The sequence below is a fragment of the Eleutherodactylus coqui genome, chromosome 8 (genome assembly GCF_035609145.1).
Source record: "Eleutherodactylus coqui strain aEleCoq1 chromosome 8, aEleCoq1.hap1, whole genome shotgun sequence".
NCBI classification, from domain to species: domain Eukaryota; kingdom Metazoa; phylum Chordata; class Amphibia; order Anura; family Eleutherodactylidae; genus Eleutherodactylus; species Eleutherodactylus coqui.
The window spans coordinates 96,287,091-96,305,162 of NC_089844.1; positions in this window are offsets into that span (position 1 = coordinate 96,287,091).

Consider the following 18,072-nt stretch of genomic DNA (forward strand, 5'->3'; position numbering starts at 1 on the left):
GCCACAATAGTGGCAAGAGTGGGCCCCCCCTCCCAACAATTTTTACTTCTGAAAAGCCCTCATTAGCAATGCATACCTTAGCTAAGCACCACACTACCTCCAACAAAGCACAATCACTGCCTGCATGACACTCGGCTGCCACTTCTCCTGGGTTACATGCTGCCCAACCCCCCCCCCCCCCCCCCCCCCCCGCACGACCCAGTGTCCACAGCGCACACCAAATTGTCCCTGCGCAGCCTTCAGCTTCCCTCATGCCACGCCACACTCATGTCTATTTATAAGTGCGTCTGCCATGAGGAGGAACCGCAGGCACACACTGCAGAGGGTTGGCACGGCTAGGCAGCGACCCTCTTTAAAAGGGGCGGGGCGATAGCCCACAATGCTGTACAGAAGCAATGAGAAATCCAATCCTGTGCCACCTCCATCTGGAGCTGCACACGTGGGCATAGCAATGGGGAACCTATGTGCCACACACTATTCATTCTGTCAAGGTGTCTGCATGCCCCAGTCAGACCGCGGTTGTTTATAAATAGTCACAGGCAGGTACAACTCCGCAATGGGAATTCCGTGTGCACCCACAGCATGAGTGGCTCCCTGGAACCCACCGGCTGTACATTAATGTATCCCATTGCAGTGCCCAACACAGCTGATGTAATGTCGTGCTTAATGCAGGTGGGCTTCGGCCCACACTGCATGCCCCAGTCAGACTGGGATTCTTTAGAAGTGGACACATGCAGTTACAACTCCCTGTGGACCCACGGCATGGGTGGCTCCCTGGAACCCACCGGCGGTACATAAATATATCCCATTGCATTGCCCATCACAGCTGATGTAATGTCGCGCTTAATGCAGGTGGGCTTCGGCCCACACTGCATGCCCCAGTCAGACTGGGGTTCTTTAGAAGTGGACACATGCAGTTACAACTCCCTGTGGACCGACAGCATGGGTGGGTGCCAGGAAGCCACCGGCGGTACATAAATATATCCCATTGCATTGCCCATCACAGCTGATGTAATGTCGTGCTTAATGCAGGTGGGCTTCGGCCCACACTGCATGCCCCAGTCAGACTGGGATTCTTTAGAAGTGGACACATGCAGTTACAACTCCCTGTGGACCCACGGCATGGGTGGCTCCCTGGAACCCACCGGCGGTACATAAATATATCCCATTGCAGTGCCCAACACAGCTGATGTAATGTCGTGCTTAATGCAGGTGGGCTTCGGCCCACACTGCATGCCCCAGTCAGACTGGGGTTCTTTAGAAGTGGACACATGCAGTTACAACTCCCTGTGGACCCACAGCATGGGTGGGTGCCAGGAAGCCACCGGCGGTACATAAATATATCCCATTGCATTGCCCATCACAGCTGATGTAATGTCGTGCTTAATGCAGGTGGGCTTCGGCCCACACTGCATGCCCCAGTCAGACTGGGGTTCTTTAGAAGTGGACACATGCAGTTACAACTCCCTGTGGACCGACAGCATGGGTGGGTGCCAGGAAGCCACCGACGGTACATAAATATATCCCATTGCATTGCCCATCACAGCTGATGTAATGTCGTGCTTAATGCAGGTGGGCTTCGGCCCACACTGCATGCCCCAGTCAGACTGGGGTTCTTTAGAAGTGGACACATGCAGTTACAACTCCCTGTGGACCCACAGCATGGGTGGCTCCCTGGAACCCACCGGCGGTACATAAATATATCCCATTGCAATGCCCAACACAGCTGATGTAACGTCAGCAGTAATGCAGGTGGGCTAAAAATTAATTTGATTACACTGTAGGCGAGGGCCCCCAAAAATTGGTGTACCAACAGTACTAATGTACCTCAGAAAAATTGCCCATGCCCAACCAAGAGGGCAGGTGAAATCCATTAATTGCTTTGGTTAATGTGGCTTAATTGGTAACTAGGCCTGGAGGCAGCCCAGTTAAAATAAAAATCGGTTCAGGTGAAAGTTTCAATGCTTTAAAGAGCATTGAAACGTATCAAAATTGTTTAAAAAAATTATATGACTGAGCCTTGTGGGCCTAAGAAAAATTGCCCATTCGGCGTGATTATGTCAGGTTTCAGGAGGAGAAGCAGGAGGAGGAGGAGGAATATTATACACAGATTGATGAAGCAAAAAGGTCCCCGTTTTTGATGGTGATAGAGAACGATGCTTCCATCTGCGGGTGCAGCCTACGTATTGCTTAGGTATCGCTGCTGTCCGCTGGTGAAGAAGAGAAGTCTGGGGAAATCCAGGCTTTGTTCATCTTGATGAGTGTAAGCCTGTCGGCACTGTCGGTTGACAGGTGGGTACGCTTATCCGTGATGATTCCCCCAGCCACACTAAACACACTCTCTGACAAGACGCTAGCCGCAGGACAAGCAAGCACCTCCAGGACATACAGCGCGAGTTCAGGCCACGTGTCCAGCTTCGACACCCAGTAGTTGTAGGGGGCAGAGGCGTCACGGAGGACGGTCGTGCGATCGGCTACGTACTCCCTCACCATCCTTTTACAGTGCTCCCGCCAACTCAGCCTTGACTGGGGAGCGGTGACACAGTCTTGCTGGGGAGCCATAAAGCTGGCAAAGGCCTTGGAGAATGTTCCCCTGCCTGCGCTGTACATACTGCCTGATCTCTGCGCCTCCCCTGCTACCTGGCCCTCGGAACTGCGCCTTCGGCCACTAGCGCTGTCGGATGGGAAGTTTACCATCAGTTTGTCCACCAGCGCCCTGTGGTATAGCATCATTCTGGAACCCTTTTCCTCTTCGGGAATGAGAGTGGAAAGGTTCTCCTTATACCGTGGGTCGAGCAGTGTGTACACCCAGTAATCCGTAGTGGCCAGAATGCGTGTAACGCGAGGGTCACGAGAAAGTCATCCTAACATGAAGTCAGCCATGTGTGCCAGGGTACCTGTACGCAACACATGGCTGTCCTCACTAGGAAGATCACTTTCAGGATCCTCCTCTTCCTCCCCCTCCTCCTCCTCTGGCCATACATGCTGAAAGCATGACAGGCAAGCAGCATGGGTACCCTCAACAGTGGGCCAAGCTGTCTCTTCCCCCTCCTCCTCATGCTCCTCCTCCTCCTCCCCCTCCCCAACGCGCTGAGATATAGACATGAGGGTGCTCTGACTATCCAGCGACATACTGCCTTCCCCCGCCTCCGTTTCCGAGTGCAAAGCGTCTGCCTTTATGCTTTGCAGGGAACTTCTCAAGAGGCATAGCAGAGGAATGGTGACACTAATGATTGCAGCATCCCCGCTCAGCATCTGGGTAGACTCCTCAAAGTTTCCAAGGACCTGGCAGATGGCTGCCAACCAGGCCCACTCTTCTGTAAATAATTGAGGAGGCTGACTCCCACTACGCCGCCCATGTTGGAGTTGGTATTCCGCAATAGCTCTACGCTGCTCATAGAGTCTGGCCAACATGTGGAGCGTTCCACCGTGTGGGCACGTCGCACAGCAGTCGGTGCACTGGCAGATTAAACCGATGTTGCAGGGTCCGCAGGGTGGCAGCGTCCGTCTTGGACTTGCGGAAATGTGCGCTGACCCGGCGCACCTTTCCGAGCAGGTATGACAAGTGTGGGTAGCTTTTCAGAAAGCGCTGAACCACCAAATTAAAGACATGGGCCAGGCATGGCACATGCGTGAGGCTGCCGAGCTGCAGAGCCGCCACCAGGTTACGGCCATTGTCACACACGACCATGGCCGGTTGGAGGCTGAGCGGCGCAAGCCAGCAGTCGGTCTGCTCTGTCAGACCCTGCAGCAGTTCGTGGGCCGTCTGCCTCTTCTCTCCTAAGCTGAGTAGTTTCAGCACGGCCTGCTGACGCTTGCCCACCGCTGTGCTGCCATGCCGCGCGACACCGACTGCTGGCGACGTGCTGCTGCTGACACATCTTGATTGCGAGGCAGAGGTTGCGTAGGAGGAGGAGGGTGGTTTAGTGGAGGAAGCATACACCGCCGCAGATACCACCACCGAGCTGGGGCACGCAATTCGGGGGGTGGGTAGGACGTGAGCGGTCCCAGGCTCTGACTCTGTCCCAGCCTCCACTAAATTCACCCAATGTGCCGTCAGGGAGATATAGTGGCCCCGCCCGCCTGCGCTTGTCCACGTGTCTGTTGTTAAGTGGACCTTGGCAGTAATTGCGCTGGTGAGGGCGCGTACAATGTTGCGGGAGACGTGGTCGTGCAGGGCTGGGACGGAGAAAAGTAGTGGCGACTGGCAACCGAGTAGTGCTGGGCCGCCACCGCCATCATGCTTTTGAAAGCCTCCGTTTCCACAAGCCTATACGGCAGCATCTCCAGGCTGATCAATTTGGCAATGTGCACGTTTAACGCTTGAGCATGCGGGTGCGTGGCGGCGTACTTGCGCTCGCGCTCAAACAGTGGCGCTAGCGACGACTGGACGCTGCGCTGAGAGACATTGCTGGATGGGGCCGAGGACAGCGGAGGTGAGGGTGTGGGTGCAGGCCGGTAGGCACTTGTGCCTGTGTCCTCAGAGGGGGGTTGGATCTCAGTGGCAGGTTGGGGCACAGGGGGAGAGGCAGTGGTGCAAACCGGAGGCAGTGAACAGCCTTCGTCCCACCTTGTGGGGTGCTTGGCCATCATATGCCTGCGCATGCTGGTGGTGGTGGCTCTCCAGCTGATCTTGGCGCGACAAAGGTTGCACACCACTGTTCGTCGGTCGTCAGGCGTCTCTGTGAAAAACTGCCACACCGTTGAGCACCTTGACCTCTGCAGGGTGGCATGGCGCGAGGGGGCGCTTTGGGAAACAGTTGGTAGATTATTCGGTCTAGCCCTGCCTCTACCCCTGGCCACCGCACTGGCTCAGCCTGTGCCCACACCCTGACTTGGGCCTCCGCGTCCTCGCCCGCGTCCACGTCCTCTAGGCCTACCCCTACCCCTCAGCATGGTGTATTACCAGTAGTGCAGAAACAGAATGCTGTAATTAAATGTGCCGCTTATTGGCCTGTGGTTGGAGGCTGACTTCGCTTACGGAACGCCAGGAAATAATTTGGAGGACTACTACACCCAGCAGAGACCCAGAACACTGAGGACAGTCACAGCCAGCCCAAATAGATTTTTTTCCCCAATTGTTTTTGCAAAGGCCCACTGCCTATATTCAATCAATATATCTCTTCTCTCTCTGCGTCACCACTTCTGGCCCTGGAGTATGTCAAATAACTGCAGAGCGTTGCACTGTGGACTGCAATACAGCGGTGATTTAACAGCCCAGACAGAGCCAGGAAATAATTTTGTGCAAGCCTGCTGTAACACTTAGCTGGCTGCGTATGAATGAGGAGGACTACTACACCCAGCACAGACCCAGTACACTGAGGACAGTCACAGCCAGCCTAAATAGATTTTTTTCCCCAATTGTTTTTGCAAAGACCCACTGCCTATATTCAATCAATATGTCTTCTGTCCCTGCCTCACAATATATGTGTTCTGTCCCTGCCTCACAATATATGTCTTCTGTCCCTGCCTCACCACTACTGGCCCTGCACTATATCTAATTACTGCAGGGCGCAATGCTCTGCACGGCCGATATACAAAAAAAAAAAAAGTGCAACACTGCAAAAAGCAGCCTCCACAGTACTGCACACGGTTAGATGTGGCCCTAAGAAGGACCGTTGCGGTTCTTGAAGCCTAAAATACTCCTAACGCTCTCCCTATAGCAGCTCCACCAAGACAGCACTTTCCCTAAAGTATGTCAGAATAAATCTGTGGCGAGCCGCGGGAGGGGCCGATTTATATACTCGGGTGACACCTGATCTCGCCAGCCACTCACTGCAGGGGGGTGGTATAGGGCTTGAACGTCGCAGGGGGAAGTTGTAATGCCTTCCCTGTCTTTCTATTGGCTAGAAAAGCGCGCTAACGTCTTAGAGATTAAAGTGAAAGTAACCCGAACATCGCGTGGTACTCGTCTCGAGTAACGAGCATCTCGAACACGCTAATACTCGAACGAGTATCAAGCTCGGACGAGTACGTTCGCTCATCTCTACTTCTGACAATTCCTACAGTTTTTGAACCAGAGCTTTTATTGAAAATGGTTAATTATTATTACTCTGGTTGTGATGTACAAAACTCCCTGTAATCTTACTGAATCGACCAATACTAACAAGCTCTATTCTTGCCTGAATTATTAAAATATTTGTCCCCAAAGGGATGGTCTTAAGTGCCCTCTCTCTCTCTATCAGATCCTTTTCCCCAAACATGTTTTCCTATTCTGAATTCATTAAGTGATAATTATGATTTCCGTATCAGTACAAGCATGTCTTGTATACAGCCCAGCAGCATCACTAGTGGTATATTGATGATATTCACTTAAACTATGGTGGTAATATTTGTATTTGTGTCTTTTTTTTTTATCCTGTCGTGGTACTGTGATATTATTCAGTCACTGTATGGTGGTAATATTTAGTTACTGCGTGTATTATTATTTGGGAATAAGGCTAATCTATACATATAGAGTCCAGGTTCTAGTACAGCATAGTGCGTCCTAGATTTCCCAGTAAGTCTTGGGCAATGCCAACTATAAATGTCACTACGAGCAGCATTTATATTTATTATCAATCTTGCAACTGATATCAATTATTTTGACAGCATCACAATTGCTGATCAGTGTTTAACAGTAGGGATGTGACAGCCATCTTGGAAAATAGTGATGCAGATAAACATTAGAAATGGAGGGAAGGATAAGAAAGTAATCGCTGCTTGATTTATACCCATAACCAGCTGTATAAACATAGCACAAATGCCTTTCATGTCTGGAATTTTTGAAAATTCACTTTTCACCTGGAATACTTTTTTAAGATTGCTCAGAAACAAGAGACTCAAGACAATAATTTGTGAGTGTAAAAATGTGTCTTTACCCCTTTCCAATCCAATTTGTATCCTGGTTTTCCTAGGGGGCTTACTCTTTTTCTGCCGTTATACAACGGCGCTATATGCTGGCTAAAGCCAGTACTGCATGAGGTGACACGTTGGATAGGCTCCGACAGCAGAGAGGCTGGCAATGTACAGTAAGAGAACCTCGATGGACGTCTTCCAACATCGGAGCTGTACAGCCTTAAATCATAATGTCTTTAGACGTCACAGTGGATTGGAAAGGGTTAATAGGGGATTATTCAGGTTTAGTGCACAAGGTAGTGCAAACTGTATATACTGCCCTGTCAGGTTCATGAAATCTTATTGAATTGGCTCAGTTAGACTAGATGCACCCAGATTTTATTACTGCCAACCCCGTTGAATCAAAGGATGAATTTACACAAATATGTTTTTACAAAAAATGGCACGGTTTTGGTGCCATTACAAAAAACATGGTAAAATCCTGAGACAAAAAACGCAAATGGATTATGTAAATATAGGCTGCATTCACATTTTGTATGGTTTCTGTGCTGATGCTCCTTGCATCTGCTGGTTTTGGATCTCAGTGTCAGCCATTCAAGATGGCTCGCGCAATCTTCAGCCTACCTAATCCCCACAGTACATTGCTTAGGTCGCTCAGTGCTGATCTGCTCTCTGATTGGTCAGCACTGCTCATGTAATCAGTGCTGACCAATCAGAGAGTAGTGAACATTGTGCAATAGACAGTGTGAGAGTGTAGTATCAGAATGGCCTGCAGAGGGTGTTGGTAAGGCATTCTGGATGCTGTGGGTATGGCAGGAAGCAATACAAAAGAGCCAGTTTCTGCCAGACTCAGGTGGGGAAGTGATAGCTCAGTGGAGCTGAAAGGCTGCTAACCTAAGGTCCAGTTTGGACTAGTGAGGTCCCGTGTGGACCAGTTTGGGACCTGTCATATGGTCTGAAAGAGGAGGGTGCCCTCTAGACCCCCGAGGTGGGGGTTAGTGACAGGGACCCTGTGAGTTGTGTACCCAAGATGTTACATCTGAACTGTGTGGTATGCTGTGCACATATGTTGCTCTGTTATGAAATAAATACTGGCAGGCGCCAGATTTAACCCTTTCCAATCCACTGTTTGACGTCTGAAGGCATTCTGATTGAAGGCTGTACAGCTCCGAAGTCGGAAGACGTCCAGCAGGGTATTCTTACTGTATATTACTGGCCGCTCTGTTGTTGTGGGCCTCTCCAGCATGTCACATACTGCATTACTGGCTCTAGCCAGCAGATGGCACCATTGTATAATGGCGGAAAGAGAACGTCCTCTGGGAAACTTTGCAAAGGGTTAAACAAAAGTGAAGTCTCCTGGAGCCTTTTACACACGTGTGGTGCCCCTTCCAGTCTGAGAGGTCAGCGATCCGCAAGCGAGAAATCCCAGGCAAGTAACCTCCTTGCCACAATAATCAGAAAACTGCAGCTGCTATCTTGGATGGCTGGAAACAAGATCCTGAATCCGTGGATTGAAGGGACATTGGCAGAGAAGAACAGCAGATAGTATACCCTTCTCCGACAGAACAGACAATTGTCTCAAAACTGGAGGGTCATTTTAAGTTTATGGGACATACTTTTTATATAAGTGATATACTGTAAGTTTTTAAGTTTGCAGCACTTACATTTAGCAATGGCAATGATGGCTCTCCCCATTTACGCTTAATATCAATTCCTCCCTGATGCAGGTGTAAGCTTTTCACAGCTGCTCCACACTAGACTCTACACTTTTTCAGTTTCTCTGTGTGCATCACATTAACAGAAGTACTTTTGTCACTCAGTCAGGCCTTAACTCCCTACTATCCAATGCTTTACAGGTTGGCTCTTACCTCCACCCACTGCCAAACACTATTAACACGCAGGGAGGCTCTGTCTTCACCTGCAGCCATGGCTATGTAGGGAGACCCTGTCAATACCAACTACAGCTTCCACTTCATTGCTGCCTCTTGTCCCCGAATCCATCATAGAGTCACCATCACTAGTCATGCCCGCTCATGCTTCACATCGCTACTCCATGCAGGTGAGAAGGGCAGCACCTTCAATAAGGTACTCATTCTTAGTTCACATGAGGCATATGGCCCTTGAGGGGTGAGCCACTACCACCTGTATTTCTCCCACACATCAGGACCTACTCAGAATGGTCAAGTGACCACATGTCCTGTATATGTGAAAACACAACACCCTTTTATAAAAAACGTAAGCATTTTGGCCACCAGGGGACAACATAGCATCACCATTAAAAGAAAACATTGCCAAGTCTACATCACAGGCAAAATGCCTGGCCCGGGTCTGCAAAGAAGTAAAATACCAAAAAATACACCCACATTCACAACAAGGTGCCCCAGATATACCTTACATTGGTGCTGAGTGTTTTTTTCCTTTAGTAAATAAAATAAAACCCTATATGTTCCGTTTATGCAAGTTAACTTTAAATTACTGTATATTGCATTTTAATTGAAGAGCTGAAACAAGAGAGCTGTTGGACCTAGAGGCATACAGGATACGGCAATTAAGCTTTATTCACATGAGCATATGTCGGACACGCTTTCACGCCTGGGCGATATACGCTGCCCATCTAAAGCATTGGTTTATAATGCATCAGTTCAGATGGGCGTATTCCCATGCCCCTATTTTCGTTTGCCAGGAAAGATAGTTCAGAAACTAACCTCCGGCTGGAATACAGCGGTGGCTCCCATAGACTCCTATGGAAGCTGCTGGAGAAGGGAGGGAGGAGGGAGGTTAGCAGCGTGTCTGCTAAACTTCCACCCCCTTCCCTCCTTCTCACCGCCCCTTGCCGGCTGTTTGCAATGGGAGGGGGCGGGAACTAGTTACCAAGCTTCCACCCCGTCAAACCCCCTCTCATTGCTGGCAGTCGACAAGGGGCAGAGAGGGGGAGGGAGCTTAGCACACTAGCTCCCGCCCCGTCCTATCGTCATCTCTTGCTGAGAGCCGGCAAGGGGGTGGAAAGGGGGAGGCAGCTTAGCAGACCTAAACTGTCTTCCCCCGCCCAGCGGCAATCTGGGCTCAGCATATATGTGCTGACCTGGGCCGTCTAAACTGGCGCACAAACAGCAGATTTCTGCGATCGTTCACACGATTTTTGGACGCGCTGTGGCCGTAACATTGCCAACCGAAAATCACTATGCTCATGTGAATGAGCCCTTAGGCCATATTTAAATGGCTGATATTTTCACGCAATTTCTGTACATTGCGAGACACACCAAACTTGCATGAAAATAGACCCATTGTTCGCAATCGGTCTATTTACATGGGCGGTTTCTCTGTGGTAGTGGTGTTGCAAATGTGCAATGTCCCACACATAGATGGGGTGCCCATGTGCTGCGCAATGCAAGTCACGCCCGAGAATCTTGAGCGTGACTCACTCATGGCTGTGTGGTACATAGTGGCTTAGTGCTAGTGGGAAGCTGTGTGGTAGTTGGAGCAGAGGAGGAGGTTGTGTGTGTAAGATATTATTATCTGAGGAGCAGGAGGTCTGTGTAAAGGCCCATTTAGACGGGCAAGTGTCGGGCAAATGATGCCCGGCGTTTGTTCCTCCACATACTAGCTCCCATGCACCTGCCAGGGAGCTAGTATTGCTGGCTCACAGCAGGCAGCAGGAGGAGATTTCTCTCCTTGTGCTCCCTATCCCCTCTCCATTGACATAACATAGTGTCCGTTTATGCAGCATAAATGATGAGTGATGAGCAGATCACTGATCGCTCAGTGTAAATAGCAGCTGTTCAGTACTGAATGGCTGCTATGTTATGTCAATGGAGAGGGGCGGGGGAGCGCGAGGAGAAAAATCTCCTCCAGCCACCCTGCTGTGAGCCAGCAATACTAGCTTCCGTGCAGGTGCACAGGATCTAGTATGTGCGGGGACGAGTGTCGGGCATTGTTTGCCCGACACTCGTCCCGTCTAAATGGGCCTGGTCCCATCTAAACCACCTGTTCCTGTGTAATATATTAGTATATGAGGAGGAGGTTGTCTGTGTAATATCTTACTGCATGAGGAGAAGGTCATCTGTGTAATATATTGGTATATGAGGAGGGGGTCTTCTGTGTAAAACTAGTATTTGAGGAGGAGGAAGTTGTCTTTCTAAGACATTATTATCTGAGGAGCAGGAGGTCTGTGTAATACTGGTGTAATTAAAAATCAAAAGCTAACCGACTTCCCCTGTAATTTTTGTTGCCAATAGCAACCAATCACAGCTTAGCTTTCACTTATTAAGCTGCGCTGTGATTGGTTGCTATGGGCAACACAGATTTCCGTTTGGACAGTTTTCATAAGAGTGGGTGCTGGGCACATTTCTGTGTGGTAGATAGTGGCTCAGTGCTGGTGGGAAGCTGTGTGGTAGTTGGAGCAGAGGAGGAGGTTGTCTGTGTAAGATATTATTATCTGAAGAGCAGGAGGTCTGTGTAATATATTAGTATTTGAGGAGGAGGAGGTTGTCTGTGTAATAGATTAGTGTATGATGAGAAGGAGGTCGTCTGTTAGATAAGACTATGAAATAAAAAATATCTGCTCAAGTACAATTATGGCATTCACCCCCCCCCCCCCTACCAGGGGTAATGGGGCTGTCTTATCCCCCCAAATTTGTCCCCATGAGATGAGTTATATATGTACCAAGTTTGTTTGAAATTGTTCCAAGCGTTCATGAGTTATGGTGGCACATACATACATCCTACCCCACCCCTCCCCCCAGGGGTAGTGGGGCTGTCTTCTCCCCATCCACCCCCAAATTTGTTCCCATGGGATGAGTTACATATCTGCCAAGTTTGGTTGAAATTGCTCTAGGTTTTCATGAGTTATGGTGGCACATACACACATACATACATACGCACGTCCTACACACATATTTTCCCCTTCACACTCAAGGGTAGTGGGACTATGTTATCCCCCAAAATTTGTCCTCATGGGATGAGTTATATATATACCAAGTTTGGTTGAAATTGCTCCAGGCGTTCATGAGTTATGGTGGCACATACACACATACGCACATCCCACACACACATTCTCCCCCTCACACCCAAGGGTAGTGGGACTATGTTATCCCCTAAAATTTGTCCTCATGGGATAAGTTATATATGTACCATGTTTGGTTGACATTGCTCCAGGCGTTCATGTGTTATGGTGGCACATACATACATCCTACCCCCACCCCTCCGCTCAGGGGTAGTGGGGCTGTCTTCTCCCCACCCACCCCCAAATTTGTCCCCATGGAAGGAGTTACATATGTGCCAAGTTTGGTTGAAATTGCTCTAGGTTTCCATGAGTTATGGTGGCACATACACACATACATACATACATACGCACATCCTACACACACATTCTCCCCCTCACACCCAAGGGTAGTGGGACTATGTTATCCCCCAAAATTTGTCCTCATGGGATGAGTTATATATATACCAAGTTTGGTTGAAATTGCTCCAGGCGTTCATGAGTTATGGTGGCACATACACACATACGCACATCCCACACACACATTCTCCCCCTCACACCCAAGGGTAGTGGGACTATGTTATCCCCTAAAATTTGTCCTCATGGGATAAGTTATATATGTACCATGTTTGGTTGACATTGCTCCAGGCGTTCATGTGTTATGGTGGCACATACATACATCCTACCCCCACCCCTCCGCTCAGGGGTAGTGGGGCTGTCTTCTCCCCACCCACCCCCAAATTTGTCCCCATGGAAGGAGTTACATATGTGCCAAGTTTGGTTGAAATTGCTCTAGGTTTCCATGAGTTATGGTGGCACATACACACATACATACATACATACGCACATCCTACACACACATTCTCCCCCTCACACCCAAGGGTAGTGGGACTATGTTATCCCCCAAAATTTGTCCTCATGGGATGAGTTATATATATACCAAGTTTGGTTGAAATTGCTCCAGGCGTTCATGAGTTATGGTGGCACATACATACATACGCACATCCCACACACACATTCTCCCCCTCACACCCAAGGGTAGTGGGACTATGTTATCCCCCAAAATTTGTCCCCATGGGATAAGTTATATATGTACCAAATTTGGTTGACATTGCTCCAGGCGTTCATGAGTTATGGTGGCACATACATACATCCTACCCCCACCCCTCCCCTCAGGGGTAGTGGGGCTGTTTCCCCCCACCCCCAAATTTGTCCCCATGGAAGGAGTTATATATGCACCTAGTTTGGTTGAAATTGCTCCAGACGTTCATGAGTTATGGTGGCACATACACACATACATACATACATACATACGCACATCCTACACACACATTCTCCCCCTTACCCCCAGGGGTAGTGGGGCTATGTTAACCCCCCAAATTTGTCCCCATGGGATGAGTTATATATAACAAGTTTAGTTGAAATTTCCCCAGGCGTTTGAGTTATGGTGGCACATACACACATGCATATATACATTCATGCATGCATACATACATACATCCTATTTTTTATATATATATATATATATATATATATATACACAATATTAAGTGCTTCAAATAACGGACATATTATAAAAAAATCCTAATTTTCCAGCTTGTAGACTCTGGAAGGTGCTGTTTTTCTCAGCTAAAAATCTTGCATGAAACAGGCCACGAGAACTTGTGTGAGTTAGCCTAAATGCTAATTACTCACATAATATTACCTGCCTCCGGTCAACAAATGTAATTCACTGTAAGAATATCCAGGGCTGACATTCCAGGCTCTGCTTATGTTTGAGTAATACCACCGCAGACTCAACTTATGGGTTATTCAAAGAGTTAACAAATTGAATATTTTTTGCTCTCTCAGAGTAAACAATCTACAAAATACCCTGAAGCGTAACATTCAGAAAAGCATTCTTCCTAATTTATGTGATTTCTATGTGCACTAAGAGATGTATTTCCAGAGGTATTTCAGGGAAAGAACGATAGGAAACATAATAGAATGTGTAGAATAGTAAAACATATAGTTGTCCCAGGATTATATAGAATGTGTGTGCAGAATGTAAATGCTGGATTACAGTTGCATCGCCAAGTTTAACATCATGTAAATACTTGGATGTATTCAGAAAATGTGATTATATATGCTGAACATCCAGTAATCTGACATGCTCTGAATTGGCAGGTGGCTTAATGGGCAGAATTAAAAAAAGAAGTTATTACTGTGATCTAAGATGAAAAATACTTTACCGAACGATGAACTTGTCCAGTACAATATGAACCTGTAAATGGCCTGTAATTCAGATCATGTTTTCTTTGAGGGCAGAACTTGGTAAATATCCAATATCCAATGGCGCTTGCTGTGATATTCTTAATATAGAATCCCCATGTGTTTATTTGTGATGCAACATAGGAAATTCAGCTGTTTAAGCCTTTTATCAACATCAAATATATCCCACATCCCAATAAGCAAACTTCCAGGTTTCTTATATATCCTAGCAAGCAAGAACCCTACAAACCGTACATTCTATGAGACTGGTAATAATCAGTCCCTATACAGACATGTGTAAAGCTTTTTCTTTCCTTCTTTCTCAGCCTGCTCTATTAGTTGTTGTATACTAGATAGACATACACTGGACCCCAATTAAAGGGGTTGTCTCGCGAAATCAAGTGGGGTTATACACTTCTGTATGGCCATATTAATGCACGTTGTATATTACAAAGTGCATTAATATGGCCATACAGAAGTGTATAACCCCACTTGCTGCCGCGAGACAACCCCTTTAAGTCTTGTGAACTAAGTCGTCAAGTGCATGGCCCCCACAATAAGTTATGGGCCCTCTTTCTGGAATTTAGCACAGGCCCCCTTCACTCGGTATGTATTTCCTTCCCACTCACCCAGTTATCCCCTCCTGCAACCCCCCTTTATTCCTAACTTTCACCAAAGTCAATATTAAAATGATGAGTGAAGGTATCATGTTTTTTTGATTACTTAAGAATCAAAAAACGCCTTGCACTGTAAGTTTTATGTATATGATTAATATAGTTAGATTAGTTAAGACCCATTTAGACGGGACGAATGTCAGGCAAACAATGCTCGACACTCGTCCACACATACACTCGGTCCCGTGCTGTTGCACAGAACTAGTATTGCTGACTTCTTCACAGTGTGGCCAGCACCCCCACCCCTCTCTATTGACTTAAGATAGAGGCCATTCAATACTGAACGATCAGCGATCAGCTCATCAGCCAACGTTTATGCTGCTATGTTAACCCCCCAAATTTGTCCCCATGGGATAAGTTATATATATACCAAGTTTAGTTGAAATTGCCCGAGGCGTTTGAGTTATGGTGGCACATACACACATACATATATACATGCATGCATATATACATCCTATTTTATATATAAATGATCGCTCAGTGTAAATAGCGGCTGTTCAGTACTGAACGGACGCTATATTAAGTCAATGGAGAGGGGCGGGAAGCACGAGGAGAAAAATCTCCAGCCGCCCCGCTGTGAGTCAGCGATACTAGTTCCTGTGCAACAGCATGAGAGCTGAGAGCTAGTATGTGCGCGGACAAGTGTCGGGCATCGTTTGTCAAGCATTCATCTCGTCTAAATGGGCCTTTACCCATCTAAAAGGCAAGTTTCTGAGATTAGGATTAAGTTTAGTCCTTGACCAAACTTCAGCTGAATAATTACATTTGTTTATTAATAAACGTAAGGAGCCTGATTTCTGCTTGTAGTTTGAACTCTACATTTCGGCTTCACCAACTCTGAAAGTAACATTACTATTCACTATCAATAAAAATAATTCTCTAAATTTATTACCAAAATCAAATTCACATTACTGTTATAGTCAGTCTAACCAACAGGTTAACGATCCACAAAAACTGTTCTCCTTTCCTCTACAGAAATAATAAAACGATTCACCTATCTAAAACAACCGCACCACTTACAGTACAAACTCAATAAAACTGCACATGCGTGTTATTAGATTCTCACTGTTTAATGGAAATTCAAGAAACTAATATTGCGATGGATGAGAAAAGAAGGGATGATCACATTATCGGTCTCGAGAAGTTAGAGTGACGCCGGATGTGGCAGACAATGTGGCCAGATTCCCAACACAACTTATCCCCACCGGCGGGTTAAAAAATCCCCACTCATTGTAAGGTTTTCCCAAGTTCCCAAGTTCATAGACAACTAACTTAGTAAGCTAAAATTGTTTAACTTTCGCTTGCCTGGCCCCTAAAGCTCTTGGCCCCCTTGTTCTTAAAACCTTAGCCCCCCACCTCTTGTCGTAGCCATGGTGAAGTATTGACCTAAGGCTGGGGTTGCACACTGCCTTTTTATAGCTAAACAGCTCCAATTTCAAATGCCCAATTACTTACACATTGCAGCCCCAATAGCAACTATCACAGGATCAGTGGTGGAGCTATAGGGCAACAGCAGTCAAATACACAACTCTAATGTATATACTAACCTCATTAGAAAATGCAAGGTTCTTAGTATATAGTTTGATCAAAGTATGTTGGCTCATTTGGAGTGCCGTTGCCATGCTTTTCTGCTTGTACTGTATAGTCAAAGCCACATTTTAATGTGCACCTTTAGATTTATATTTGGGAAGCGCTGCTGGGGATTTCCTTATTCTCCCCTACAGGCGAACCCCGACATTGCGCTGCAGCAGGGATATCCCTTCAGCCCGGCTGAGATGAAGGGGTTCCCCTGAGGCTTTCCTTCCTCTCCCCTCTCAGAGCTGCATCGCTCGTTTACAGTAACACGCAGCTCCAGATCGTGTGAATGGGCAATTTCACTGCTAATTAAGCTCCTGGCTTGATTACGGGAAATCGTCCATTCATGCTATTTTTTGCACACTTAGCCGCAATTATTTTTTGCGGGTAAGTTCAGCATGAATTTCACGCTCGTCTGAATGAGGCCTTAGGCTGCTTTCAGACTAGCATATTTTCAGTCCATCTTTGGTCTGTGTTTTGCAGACTGTAATACGGAGCTAATGTAAATCTATGTATCTATTGACATGACCTTATTTTACACGGCCATGTATTAGAAATGCAGCACGCTCTACTTTTTTGCCCTCCGTATTTGCACTCATTGGTGTTATTTTCTATTGAGCACATATGGATTAGTATTTGGACCCCCCTCCACCTCCCCCCCCCAAAAAAAAAACAACTTATAACAAATATGGAGATAGCTGTAGCTCAAAATAATGCTGAAATACTAGCAACATACGGTTGCGATGTCATCTGTTTTACAGATCCGTATTATGGCCACGTTATAATATGCTTGTGTGAAACTGGGTTTAGCCGAACTCAGCCTAATTGTGTGAACTCGTTCCTAGATAAGTTAGAGAAAGTCTTTTGAAGCGACCAGTGACATTTCTATGAGGCCACCAATCTGTGGGCTGCATTGTCAATAGAAACTGGATGAATGCATCATAAAGCCATCATGCTTATTATTTAGCATTGTATTTCATGAATGGACAAGGTAGTGAGTATTGAATTTTACAATGTTTCAATTGCTGTAATGATGACCTATAATTGAACCATAGTAATTGTGCTTGTGCCATAGGAGAACATGAATATTATCTTACTTTTTGGAACAGTGCTTTTCTTTGCTGAGCTTTTATTACAAGTGCCATCAATTGAAGAAAGAGTCGCATTACAATTTGTTGCCATATGACTGAACAAATGTATCATTGAGCAAAGTACTTTTTCGAGGTATTTGCTTGACTCTAGTTACTGCCATGTCTGTTTGAGATGTTGATGTCTGTTTGAGAGATCATTTAGTATAAACTGGTCATTGTGTTTCTCTGCTGAACTAGATGCAGATACACTTTACTACACTTCTACTTGTAAGAAGACAATATGAGTGATGACACAACATTCTAGAACGCTGCTTTCGATTTCTTCTGCACAAATAGGATTAAACTTCTCCAGCGATTACACCCAGGTCCCATCTTGATTAGTGTACACGTAGATTCTTGACATCTTATTGCTTTTCTGTTCCTTCACCATTGCTTCTCCCCAAGCTCCTGTACAAATGATATTTCCCTGATAAATTATAATAAATGTTCTTATGCATTCCTCCAATTAGATTGTTCAACGAGTAGTTTCTGTCTTATTTTTTTACCTGCTGGCCATAACACAGAAAAATCAGCTTGACAATGTACTCCGTATTAGAATGGTTGATAATTTGATAATAGAAATCAAGCTGAAAAACAAATTCTTAAAGGGGTTGTCCAGGTTGTGGGT